This window comes from Phascolarctos cinereus, unplaced genomic scaffold, assembly GCF_003287225.1.
Source record: "Phascolarctos cinereus isolate Bilbo 61053 unplaced genomic scaffold, phaCin_HiC Scaffold_5;HRSCAF=322, whole genome shotgun sequence".
NCBI lineage: Eukaryota > Metazoa > Chordata > Mammalia > Diprotodontia > Phascolarctidae > Phascolarctos > Phascolarctos cinereus.
The window spans coordinates 325,325,919-325,339,182 of NW_027555958.1; the positions used below are offsets into that span (position 1 = coordinate 325,325,919).

The 13,264-nt window shown below is 47.5% G+C and overlaps 1 protein-coding gene across 1 annotated transcript in view; it reads left to right on the top strand.

Annotated features, from left to right (window-relative positions):
- The first annotated feature begins 5,319 nt into the window (after positions 1-5,319).
- PEAR1 (platelet endothelial aggregation receptor 1) overlaps positions 5,320-13,264 on the top strand; it is a 42,221-nt gene continuing 34,276 nt past the window's right edge. Inside the window, 1 exon segment of the mRNA XM_078156179.1 lies at positions 5,320-5,497. The gene's annotated coding sequence lies outside the window, so the exon portion shown is untranslated.

Below are 13,264 nucleotides of genomic sequence, written 5' to 3' on the forward strand. Positions count from 1 at the left end.
GATTCTTACCTTATCAAAGAGCTGATCTTGCCTAAGAAATTTTACACCTTGTTCACTAGAGATTAGAGAGAGATGAGGCAACTTCTGGGCAGCAAGCCTGCGTGTACCTGATATATGACAAACACCTATTCATCCCCTACTGTATGCACACAATAATCTTAGGAGCCAGACATAGGGAAGAGAAGATACATGAGTACTAACCTTCATGCCCAGAGATTTCCTTCCAAAAACACGTACCTCCCTAGTAGCAGGTCCCTCACTCTCTGTGCCATTTTAGTCCCTTTGACACTGTCCTGGCAGTTCATTGTAGGGGAACATTAAGATCCATATCTTACTATCATGTACCCCATGCCCTCCATCCCAAATCAGGATGACCTTAAGATCATCTTGACACCTTTGGTGTGTGTTTGTATATGTTTATGTGTCTAGGCGGTCTATCTGGGTTCCTGTGTTTATGAAAGAACATAAGTTTGTATATGAATGTGCACATGTCTAAGTGGGTATCTGCATCTGAATATACACATGAGTTCCCCCATTGGGACTAAAATCTGAAGACTTATTTTCTGTTTAGTTTGACACATGTATAAATAAGGTTCTGGAGAAGGTGGAAGCAAGAGGGATAGTAGTTAGAGGGCAAGAAGGACTTCTCCAAGACAGTGAGAGACTCTGGAAAAGAAGGCAAGGAGATGGGGAAGGGTCACAGAGCCTGAGATTGAGAGTATGAAGGGATGGATGGCACAAAAGAGAGTGACAAAAGAAAAAAAGAACACTTCCTCTTCTCCTTTTCTTCCCTCTTCTTTTCCTCCCTCCTTTCCTTCCTTCCTTCCTTCCTTCCTTCCTTCCTTCCTTCCTTCCTTCCTTCCTTCCTTCTCCCCTTTCTTCTTTCCTTTCCTCACTCTTCCCTCTGTCTTTCCCTCCTTCCTTCCTTCCCTCCCTCCTTCCTTCCTTCCTTCCTTCCTTCCTTCCTTCCTTCCTTCCTCCCTTCCTACCTCTCCCTTTTCCTTCGGAAGTAGGAGGAGGAGGCTGGGGGCAAAGGGGAAAGGGGAAGGTTCCCCTAAGCTAAAGGTTAGGACACTTGGGTCTTTTGCCTCCCAAGGAACACTGCTTTCCCTCCCCTAGGGCGCAGGGAAAGGAGGTAATTAATGACCAAGAGGCCAGTAGGGGAGAGTGTTCATATCTAATGTTGGTATTAATCAGAAGTCAGTCCCCAGCGAGGGATAGAATTCATCCTGCACTCTGAGGGGGGAGGGGACCTTGCTGAGAGATGGGGATACTGCTCTTCTTATCCCTCTCCCTTCTCTGATCTCATAGTCTACCCCATCAATGCCCCTCCTCTGTTCTAACCCCTCTTTTCCAAGTGTCATTGCCACCTCTAACTCTACCTTTTTCCCTTAGACCTCTTCCCCCAGCACTCAACCTTTCCCTCCAGTGTTTCCACTAGCCTCTGTTCCTCTCCCTCACCAGTTAGGAAGTCCTTTCTACTGTCTATCCTCTATCTCTCCTGCTGCCCCAGAATCTGAGAGTGAGATAGGACCCTGGAGCTGGGATCCTTCCTAAAGCCAGGTCCTGGAAGGGTTGGGGGAGCAGCCTCCCACCACCACCAAACCAAGACACTTAGCTATTCATAGAGAGTGCATTAGATAACTCCCATTGATGTCAAGACTGTTAATTGCCTCTCATCCTTCCCTTCATCACCAGCCCGCCCCCCACTAGCTCCATTAGCCCCCCCCCTCTCCCCTGGTAGCCCCTAAATCAACCCCAATTATCAGTGAGAAGGGGGAGGGATCGGGCACCGGGGCTGTGACTACAGCTGGAGAGGAGATGAGGAGGGGGGAAGGTAGGAGGGGGGAGCTGGAGTGTCTAGCTCCCTGCCCCATGGAGAGGGGGCACTAGGAAGCAGGATGCCTAGGTCCACAGAAGGAAGGAAGCAGGGACCTCAAGGGAGTATTGGGGGTTCATGAAACTGGGGCTCCTGGGGAGGGTCATCTGAGGTTGCTCCATGGAAACTGGGGAGGGCTCAGCAGGGAAGCTTGACACAGGGTTCCTGGGTTGTGCTCCAGGCTGGTCAGAAAAGAAATAATGGAGTTTGAGCAAGGCATTAAGAGTTAAAGGCTTGGAGAAGCAGGGGTGTGAGTCTGATCATAAATCTGTGGGCATCCTCATCCCATAGCATTTAGTGAAGGCCTAATTGGGCAGAGAGGCACACTGGGTATGTGTGCATGTGTATGTGTATGTGTGGGTATGGGTGTGTATGAGTGTGTACGTGTGTGTGTGTGTGTGTTAATCCTCACTGTACAGTGGTGAATATCTATGGGGCCCTTTCTTGCAGGAGGGGAAGTGATTATGACATATGGTGCATCTCTCCCTGGGACTCTTTGCCATATTTTGTGGGTGATAAGTGTTAAGCACAACATTGTGCATAGTCGCATGCCATATTGTGTGTTATATGCATATGTGATTATATGCAGTATGATGTGGGAGGTGTGTTTACGGGTACACGCTTGTGGGTGGTTAATCGAAAAGAAAAGACTGGGAACAAGCAATGGTTAAGCACCTACTATGTGCCAGGCATAGTGCTAAGCACTTTGCCAATATTATCTCATTTTGCGACTCACAACAACACTGATAGATGGGTGCCATTATTTTTCCCATTTTATGAATGAGGAAATTGAGGCAGACAGAGGTGAAGTGATTTGTCCAGGATGACACAGCTGGTGCCTGAGGTCATACCTGAACAAAGTTCAGATTCCAGGCCCAGTGCTCTAGACACTGCATCACTCAGCTGCCACCATTAAAATAACGAAGAGTACAGTGCCTGGCACATAGTATGTGCTTAATAAGTGCTTGTTGATGGAGAGTGAAACTAGCAGAACCAAGAGAACATTGCATACAATAACAGCAATATTATTCAAAGACTAACTGTGAATGACTAAGCTATTCTGAGTAACAGGATATTCAAATAAACTACAAAGGACTGATGAAGGAAAATGCTGTCCATCTCCAGGGAAAGAACTGCTATTATGGAAGTATGTATTGTATGTATGTATTGTTCTACGTGTGTATGTGTATGTATAGTGTGTGTGTATACATATAATACACATATACATATATACATGTCACATTGGCCTTCTCTAATACAAGGTTAGGAGGGAGTGAGGCAATTTGAAAGTCAAAATGTAACAAAAAATAAGCAAGACAAAAAACCCCACAAAAATGGCTTGTTGCCTTGACTTATGGCTGTGTATGACTGTGCAGTATTGTTTGGGGTTGTGTGTTGTGCTACGTAAATGCATACAGTATTAAATATGATTAGGTATCTATGGTTGTGTGTGCTGTGTGCATGTCATGTGTGTGTCTCTCTCTCCCTCTGTGTAGGACATTCCAGAAAGTGCTTTGTATTATTGGGTGCCTGTATCAGTAAAACTGACCTAAGATTTGAAGACTCCAAGTCTGTTTCTGGCTTTTTCCCCCATAAGCATAATCAGTCTTCCTGGGTCCTTGGTAGAATGGTCCAAAACAGAAAGAGGTGAAACTCCTCCCCTCATCCTCCCCCAGCCACAAGCTCCCCCCCTCCAAAAAAAAGGAGAATGGGTGGAAGAAAGATACAATACTACCTTTCCCTAACCCCACCCAGTGACTCTGAGATGGGGATGAGACAATGGATTGGGCTGAGTAGGACAGGGCTTGAGAAGGTAGGAGTCTCCCTGAGGGTCTTGAGTCCAGATATCCTCTCTTTTGTTCCCTTTCAAGATCATCTAGGAGAAGGAAGTGGGTCCTTCTGTAAAGTTGGGACTCGGGGTCCTTTCTCTTCTCAAGATAGTGCTTAGAGATCACCCAGCCTAGAGCAGGTTTTCAGGTCTCTGCCGCCCTCTGGAGGCGTGTTATGTCATTGCAGAGAAACGTGGAAGCAAAACCTAGTCCAATTTCTTTCCCTGTACGTCCTGCTTTGCCCAACGCTCCCCAGCCTGAAACGTGTACAATCCACCTCCTGGCCTCAGGCCCCCCCAGGTTTGTGGGATCTCTCCTGCTCTTAAAAGTCCTTCATGAAGAGCTGTCTCTCTGTCTAATAGAACTTCTTCCATCTGGAGTCAGCACTGATAACAGATGGACTGTCCTTTCTCCTTGCACCCCCCTCCAAGATCAGAGACCCAGGAGTCCCGCCTGCCTGCTGCACCCCCGTACTTTTTGGCCCATGCTTCTATCTAAGGGGGAGGATGCCTCATGAGCCACCAGGTGGAGCTGCTGTCCTGGATTCCCCATAGCTAGCCAGCCGGCAGATATGGAGAGATGCTTTTAGATTCCTGTGACCAATGAGCCCCTCAGGGACAGGTCCATTCTTTAGGACTCTAGGAAAACCACAGAACAGCCCAGAGAGACCCCCCTTCTTATGAGAGGCTTGGCGTTTGTGATCTTTAAGAGCACCTAGAACTCTAAATCTTATGACCCCCATGATCCTTCTGCTCCTCGGGGAGGCAAGGCCCTCCCTTCATTCTCTGAGCAGAGGCAACTGGTGACCCAGTGGGTAGACCGGAATCAGAAAGACCTGAGTTCAAATGTGGCCTCAGGTACTTATTATCTGGGCAAGTCTCTTGAACAAACAAAGAAAACAATAATCCTTTCCACCCCTCCCCCCCAAAAAAACCCCTCAGTTTCCTCAACTATAAAATAGAGACTGAGGGTAATAATATAGCACCCAGCTCTCGGGGTTGTGAGAAAGTGCTTGTAAAATGTGCTTAGCACAGTGCCTGGCACATAGCAGACTTTAATAAATGCACGTTCCCTCCTTCGCCAACACAGGTGATTGCAGGTCTAAAATAAAAGGTGGCCTGACATTCCTTGTTTCTCCCTCCCAGTCACTGGCCAAATAAAAGCAGATCAAGGAGGGAGATCCAAGACCTTCATTCCTCATCCTCCTTCCCAGATCTTTCTGGGGAGGAGAGGGGTGGACTGTGTGGTATTAAATATTTGGGCCTGTAGGGCGCCTCCAAATCGATTTCTCTCCCAGTGTTTGTTTGTTTGTTTGTTTAATCTATGCCTTTGTTTCTCTGTCTCTGTCTGGGGTCTTCAGTTTTTGTCTTGGGGTCTCTCCTTTCACCTGGGACTCTGGCTGTCTCCTTGGGACTGCCGGTCTCCAGGTCTTAGAATCTCTGTTTACATGTGTATCTGTGCCTTTCTCAATGCCTCTGCATCAGTCTCTTTTCTGCCTGTCTCTCTTTTCCCTCCCATTCCCTCATCTCCCCTCCCCTCCATACTGCTCCGCAGTTTCCTTGTCAAAACTTCCTGCCTTGTCGAGGGCCAGAGTTCCCACCCCCTTCCTGCCCCCCTCCCCATACCGCGCCCTGCTCTCCTCCCGCCTCCCCCTGGCTGCTCCCACAGTCGGGCTCAGGCTCAGCCAGGACACCCCTGGCCCCCTTTGCCCCAGTTCCTGGACCCTGCGTCCCCAACTTCCCCCAAGACCGAACCCCTAGTCAGACAAGAGATCCAGAGCCTGAAGCAGGTGAGTGATCCTCTTGGCGCTGGGGCTAAAGAGGAGGTTGGGATGGGAACAATCCATAACTGAAGAACTGGAGACAGCCAGGGGCTGGTCACAAGAGGGATAGATTTGGAGGTCTGGTGATTTTGCCCAGGGGAAAGATCCAGGGGTGCTATAAATGTGTTTTCCTAAACAGGATACCCTCATCCTCCCTCTCTGAGCTCTAGGAATTAGGATCAGATAGGGAAGGAAGAGAGATAGAGACTGACCTATAGAGGGATAAGGGAAAGTGACTGAGAGCTGGGGCAGGGGCCGTGCAGTGCAACACTGTGGGAAGAGAGGGGAGAGGGCTAGGCGGGCTTTTTGTACTTGTAGTCAATAATGGCTCTGCATGTAAATGATATGCAAATGAGTATCTTTTGAAGTTCACAGTTGGGGGCTTTTGTAGCTGAACCCCAGAGCTTCAATGATTCCCCTCCCTCCTTGTCTTCCCTCCTCTTAAATCAAAGAAGGGATCCTCCTTGTGCCCCCATCTAAAGCTGCTCTAATCCAACCCCACCCCAGTTCTGGATGATCTCCCCTCTTTCAATCCCTTGTGTCTCTGTTTCCCAACACTTGGAAGAAAGTTTGTTCCTGGACCCTGAGGGCAGTGAAGGGATGGAGTGGGAAGGAGGAGAAACTGAGGTACTGAGATAAGAAGGACCCTAGGAATCCTGGCCCTTCATTCTCACACTATGCCTAGCTATGGAGTTCAGGGAAAGAAGAGAGGAAGCGACAGAATTCGGACATATTAATGTCCTTTGCGGGATAAACTGAAGCACAAAGCAGGAGAGGGCTGAGGATCTGAGCATCTTCTCCTCAGTCATGGAGCACAAGTGTGGCTGAGGAGCAGGTGGGGTGAAGAGGAGAAGGGCTGGTGAGAAGTCTCCTCTAGAACAGACGCTCCTGGTAGGGAGGGATGTTTTTGTCTTTTTTGGGGGGGGGGTTATCCTCAGCACTTAGCTCAGTGCGTGGCACGTAGTGGGCCCTTAAAATGTTTCTTGAGTTAAATTGTGTTCAGATTCCCAGTTCCTCCCGTGACTCAAAGCCTGCTGACCATTTCCCAACTCCTCCTTCCCCAGCTCATTCCCTGGTTCAGCTTCCCAGTGTTCTGAGCTAACCGTTTAAGGATAGCTTCTCTCAGGCAGGGCCGGGTTCTGACCCCTGGTCCCTGAGGACTGGGAACAGTCTGTGCTGGACAGAGGTTCCCAGGCTCTGGGGGAAGGGGAGGACGGGGCATGCAGCTCCAACTCGAGCATTTGGCACAGAATCCCCAGATTTTACCTCACCCTGGTTATTTGCCATGGTAGAGAAGTAGGTGATAGGAGGCTGGAAAGGTCATATCATCCATTCCCCTACCTCTGGTCAAAAAAATCCTAGGCCCATGATTGATGTGTGTGTGTGTGTGTGTGTGTGTGTGTGTGTGTGTGTGTATTTATGAGTGTGTAAGCAGAAGAGTGAGGGCTTCCTCTCCTCCAAGCAAACTCCATTTATTTCTACATCTCCCTTCCCTGAGTACTGGGAAGTTCTTCCCATAATCTAACTTCCCATCCGATCTATTGCAATTGAGTTATTTGTTGAGTTGTTCTCTGTGGTGGCTAGAAATTAGGATGGTGAGGTTTGTCCCTCCCTTCCTCCTTTCATGGGAGATGAGGAATGGGGTGGAGAAGAGGGCGTGTGGGGGGATGTTGGTATTTGATTCCCCACCCTGCTCCTATCGGACTCTCCCAGAAAAGGAAACTTTCTCCATCCCAGACAGTTCTGTCCACCAATCGGAAACCTGGAGTCAGATAGGGCTTTGTAGCCTTGTTTTCCCCATACCCTCCCAGTTTATAGGGAGTAGAGGCTGTGGCCTGATATGGGGTGGGGTGGGGGTGGGAAGATGAGAGGACTGGGAAGGCTAGATTAGGGTCCGCAGTACCTTCAGCTGAAGCAGCTGGTATATAAAATTTGAGTGTTGCCAAGGTCCCACTTCTGAATTTCTTCTCCACTCACCTGCCATGGAAATTGAAATTCTGCCATTAACAAAATCTCACCTACCTCAGGGGTTAAGACACAAAGGCCTCAAGTGAAATTAGCATAGGTTATCTTGGACAGACAATCCTGGCAACCATTAGCCCCTTAGTTCTCATTAGTGAGTCAGGTCAGCTCCCAGCCCCTGGCACAAAATGAAGAATTAAGGGAATAAAAAAAGGAAAGAGACAAGGCATGGGGCTCTACTGGGGAGGGCAGTGAAATAAGAGATAGGGGCAGAGAGAAGAGACTGAGAGAATGCAGAGAAGTAGAGAGACAGAGAGATGCCAGAGAGGAGACAGAGAGACACAGTGTGCTCAAAGACAGCAAAAAGAAGAGACAGAAAGAGAGTGCAAAGAGGCAGAGAGATAAATAGATAGGAATTGGAGAGGAGACAGAGAGACAAAAAAACAGAGAGAAATACTGAAGAGTAAAGAGAAACAGTCAGAGATAGAAAGACACAAAGAAAGATACTGAAAAAGGGGGGGAGATACTGAAAAAGAGAGAGAGAGAGAGAGAGAGAGAGAGAGAGAGAGAGAGAGAGAGAGAGAGAGAGAGAGGAGAGATACCAGAGAGGAAACAGAAGAAAATCAAAGAGACAGAGAAGGCAGAGAGAGAGGGCCCAGAGAAGAAACAGAATGAGAGAGACAGCAGAGAGGAGGCAAAAACAAAGAGAGACACACACACAGAGACAAAAGAAGGTAAGAAAGACAGAAGATAGAGACCAGAGAAAGAAAGATAAAAAGAGCACATAGAGAAACAAATGGAAAGAATGCAAACAGAGGAAAGACAAAATGGGAGTAATAATAAGAAAACAAAGAAAGAAGACAGAGTGAGAAGACTGAGATAGAGAGGTCAAAAAAAAATACACAGAGAGCATACATAGGGTGACCAAGAAAGCCCCAAAAGACCACAAAGGGAAGTGAAGATAAAAGAAACAAGGTGCAGAAAAAGGCCAAAAAGAAAAATCAAGGATAAAAAGAAGAGAAACACAGATGGGAGTTTAGGGGTGGGGGCATAAAGAGCTGTAGGAGTGACACATAGTGAGACATCAGTGAGAGAGACAAAGAGCAGGTTAAAAGAAATAAAGGGAAGGGGGTTGAGGGTGTCTTGAGACCTCCCGGGTCCTTTCTCTTCCCTCTCCCTATGCATCAGTCTTCATTCTTCCTATCCCTGACTAGACCTCACATGGTAGTCAAGAGTGCCATTCCTGGTCCTGGAAGTTTGTGGGGAAGGCATTGTGGACTGGACAATAAGGATCTAGGACTGATAAGATGGAGAGGTAGGAAGGGGTGGTGATGGGGGTGCCCCCAGGTGACTCAGTTCCAGATGACTCAACACTCTCCCTTCCTCACCTTACTCACTATTGACCAGTCACAACAAAGGAATCTGAAGTTCAGATATCTGACATTCCTCTGGCAAGGCTGGGCAGCCAGGGGTCACCAGGGTCAGGGCAAAGGGGACATCAGTCCTTTACAATAGTTGGGAATTACTAACTTCAGCCTGACCTCTTGCAATCCCAACAAAGAAGACTGAATAGCAGCCTTGATGTTGGGAGGACTTGGAGTTGAATTCCCCTCTCCTATTATTTAGTCTAGTGAACAGTGAAGCCACTAAATTCCTTACCTTCTCCCTTTCCATTTTAATAAAAGTTGGGATTTATTGGGGTTGAGGGGAGCGACCATCTGGGCCTGAGTAGGGTCAGTACAAAGTTAGGTACCAGGGTAAGACTAGGATAGGAATTGAGGTGAAGATTTGGCTCCCTGAGATACTTAAGTACAGTTGGGGCTGGAGTTGGAACTGAAAGAGGAGTAGGCCCCTCCCAAGGTCATTGCATTCATCCCCCTGTCTCCAGTCCATGACACTCCCTAGTCTCATCTCTTCCTCTAGTTCTCATGTGGAAATCATCACCATCAAATATGATTAGGCATCTCTTATACCCCAGAACAGGGCTAGGCATTGAGCAGGTAGAAAGATGAATGAAACACAGCTCTTGCCCTCAGGAGGGAGGCTTACAGTTTACCTGAGGAGACTGGAAATGTTCACTCTTGCATCACCTTTCTATCAACACAATAGCTTACATTTCTATTAAGCTTTAAGGCTTAGCAGGTGCTTTCCTCACCATAGTCCAATGAGGTAGGTAATGAACATATTATTATCCCCATTTTACAGAGGAAGAAATGGGCTCATAGAAATGTTGTTCAGTCATGTTCAACTCTTCATGACCCCACTGGGGTTTTCTCGGCAAAGATATTGGAGTGGTTTGCCATTTCCTTCTCTAGCTCATTTTACAGATGAGGAAACTGAGGCAAACAAGGTAAAGTGATTTACCCAGGGTCACACAGCTAGTAAGTGTCAGAGGCCAGATTTGAACTGATAAAGATGAGTCTTCCTGACTCTAGACCTAGCATTCTAACCACTACACCACCTAGCTGCCCCTCAGAGACATGAGGACTCATTAAAGAGTTACAGGCCAGGACTTCTAACTGTAACCTAAGCAGGACCCTCCTAAGGTTATCACCCTGGGCTTTCTGGGGCCAGTGGTTTTCCCATTAAAGAGAATATTCCCTCAAAAGAATGAGACTGGTTGTGTTCAGTACCCAGCAAGTGACCTCTGAGTCTTTAGCTCAGACGCCTGCCCCTGTGTAAGGCTTCTCCTGATTTCCCCAGGGGTGAAAGTTCTCTCTTGACTCACATGAGCATCAAGCATACAGATCTGTGCCTTTGTAGAATGTCAGCTCCTTAAGGGCCCCAAGAGGAGGGCCCTTGAGAGACTACACAGTAGGCTGGCACACATTAGGCTCTTAAAAAATGTCTGGTGAATTGAAATAAGTCAGGTAGATATGAAAGGCTTTGGGGAGTTCAGAGAGAGCAGTCATTTCTAACTTGGGTAATCAGCGAAGGACTTTATGGACCAAGGGATATTTGAGCTGAACTTCAAAGGACAGGTAAGATTTCAGAATATAGACTGTCTAAGAGGATATTTGAGGGAACAGCGTGAGTAAAGGTAAGAATAAAAAAGGCAAACAGGGGGAACTGAGCTGCATTGGCTGAAGTAGAGAGTTGCTACAAAAGTTTAGTGGGAGATAAAACCTGGCCCTTAGGGCAGCTAGGTGGCACAGTGGATAGAGCACTAGGCCTAGAGTCAGGAAGACTCATCTTCATGAGTTCAAATCCAGCCTCTGACACTTACTAGCTGGGTGACCCTGGGCAATTCACTTACCCCTGTTTGCCTCAGTTTCCTCATCTGTAAAATGAACAGTAGAACGAAATGGCAAACCACTTCAATATCTTTGCCAAGAAAACCCCAAATGGGGTCGTGAAAAATTGGACATAACCGAACAATAACAAAGTTTAGGTCTGAAGATTTTGAAAGCTGGGCTGAAAAATTTAGTTTTTATCTTGTAGGCAATAGATAGCCACCATGTTTTGACTGCATGTAGTAAGAGAGGGGTGTGTGTGAATGTGTGTGTGTTATGTGTATTCCTTTTCCCTATTTGTGTTTAGGTTTGTCCCATCTCCTTTCCCCAACGTGTGTGTGCGCGCGCGCACGCGTGTGTGTGCGTGCATAGTAAGATGGTTTAACTTCCATTCCAAGGTGAACTGGAAACGAGGAGATTCCTGCAGCCACAGGTCACACTTGCTCCCCAGCCCCAGTGGGTCAATCAGAATTCTGGTGCCTCTTTCTCTCTTTCCTTGTCTCCCTCTGCCCAACCAAGGCCCAGCTCTCACATTTCCTGATGAGTAAACACTTTGGGCCAGGGACCCTCAAGCTTTTATTTCCTGAGCTGCCGAGCAAGCTGAGGCCCACCCCCTCTTGGTCACCACCCAATGCTTCCTGACCATCAAGCAGCTCACACTCACACTTCCTATCCCAGTACTCATGGGCCAGAGTCTGCTGAGTTCCTGGTTGGTCTCATGCTTTCAATCTGGAACAGGGAGCAGTTTACGGGAGGGGAGAGTGTAAATAATAATAATCACTTCTATATGTAAATAAATAATCATTATAGCTAGCATTTATATACCACCTACTATGTGTCAGACATTACTAAACGCTTGACAAATACCTCTTTTAATCCTCACGATACCCCCTGGGAGGGAGGTGCTATTTTTAACCTCATTTTACAGTTGAGGAAATTGAGGCAAATATAGGTTAAGTGAGTTGCCCTAGGGTCATACAACTAGTAAGTTTATGAGGCCAGATCAGAACTCAGGTCTTCGTAACTCCAGGCCCAGTACTCTATCCACTGAGACACCTAGTTGTCTTTATATACACCTTGATATGATGCTTTAAGGTTTATAATTCACTTGACACTTTATCTCATTTGGGCCTTACAGCAATTTTGTGTGATAGGTGCCAGAAGTATCCCCATTCTATAGGTGAAGAAATCAAGGCTCAAATAGGTTAAGTGATTTTTCCACAGTCACAGCTAGCAAATGCCACAGATGGGATTAAACTCAGGGTTTTTGATCTTCAAATCTAGTACTCTACTACACCACCCAGCTGAGCAGAAACTTGCGTTAGCTAAAAGCATTATGAGAATTCAAAAATGTGTGTGTGTGTGTGTGTGTGTGTGTGTGTGTGTGTGTGTGTGTGTGTGTTCACCTGAGGGGAAGGCAGAATGGGAGGGGCAAACTGTTGACTATAGGCTCATAAGCTGAGCTTCAAGTAAACCTGTCTGTCTATGTGAGGGGAGGACACCTGGAGTTTTAGTTTGTGTGCTTCGGAGCAGAGAGGGAGAGGAGGGAATGAGAGAGAGAAATATGGAGAGACTGGGAAGAAGACAGGGAGAAAGAGTCAAAGATGGAATGGAAAAGAAGGAAAGAGAGAGAGAGAGAAAGATACAGAAATAGGGGAGAAAGGGGAAGATTGAAACCCAGAGATAGTCACGCCATTACTCAGAGGCCTCAGAGATTCTATGATGGGGGTTGTGGGGAGCAGGTGGGATTGAGCCAGACCTGGGCCCAGAGCTTTATGTCCTGCCCCTCCCTTGGCCTGGTGACTCTCCTGGAGGGTGGCCCAATGCTTGGGGGGGATCAGGTTCCCTAGGGGCGCCTAGCTCCCTCCCCCCACCATTTCCTTTCCCTCTGTCAGCGTCTGCGGCCCCAGCTCTGTTCCCGGATCAACTTGGGGGTTGGGGTATCTTCAGGATAATGAGAAACAGCTTTTCCTGGGATTAGGACCAGTGGGACATGAAGGCATGAAGGGAGATGGGGACCGGAGTAGGGTTGAGGCTCTAAACAGGGAAAGGAAACCAGAAAGTTCTTCTTGCTGTCTTACTATTCTTGTTTTTGCTGTAAGCCAGGCTTCAACCCCATTGCTGCTCAGCTAAAATAGATTCCCCTACCCAGAGGCTTGTTCTAGCCTTCACCCCTAGGCCTGGGAGGGACTACCTGAGGAACAGTGAAGATAAAGGAGAGATCTAAAGGAGGGGGGTCAAGAAGGCAGGGGAGAATTAGGAAAGGGTGCTGGGCAGAAGGCAATGTCCACGGGGGAGATCTGGGGTGGGTGGGTGGTGGTGGAATCTGGGGACTAGCTAGACTCCAACTGGGGGGATTCTTGGACCCTGGCAGGGATCCCAGATATTTCCAGATCTCTTGTTGGAGGTGGGAAAGAGAGAAATGTCAGTTGTCTGACTGTAAATATTCTCTTTCCCACGATGATCACATTCTTGTGGTAGCTTTTCCCCCTCACTGTTCCCCTTTCCTGTTTCTTTTTATCCTTTTACCCCCTCCCTA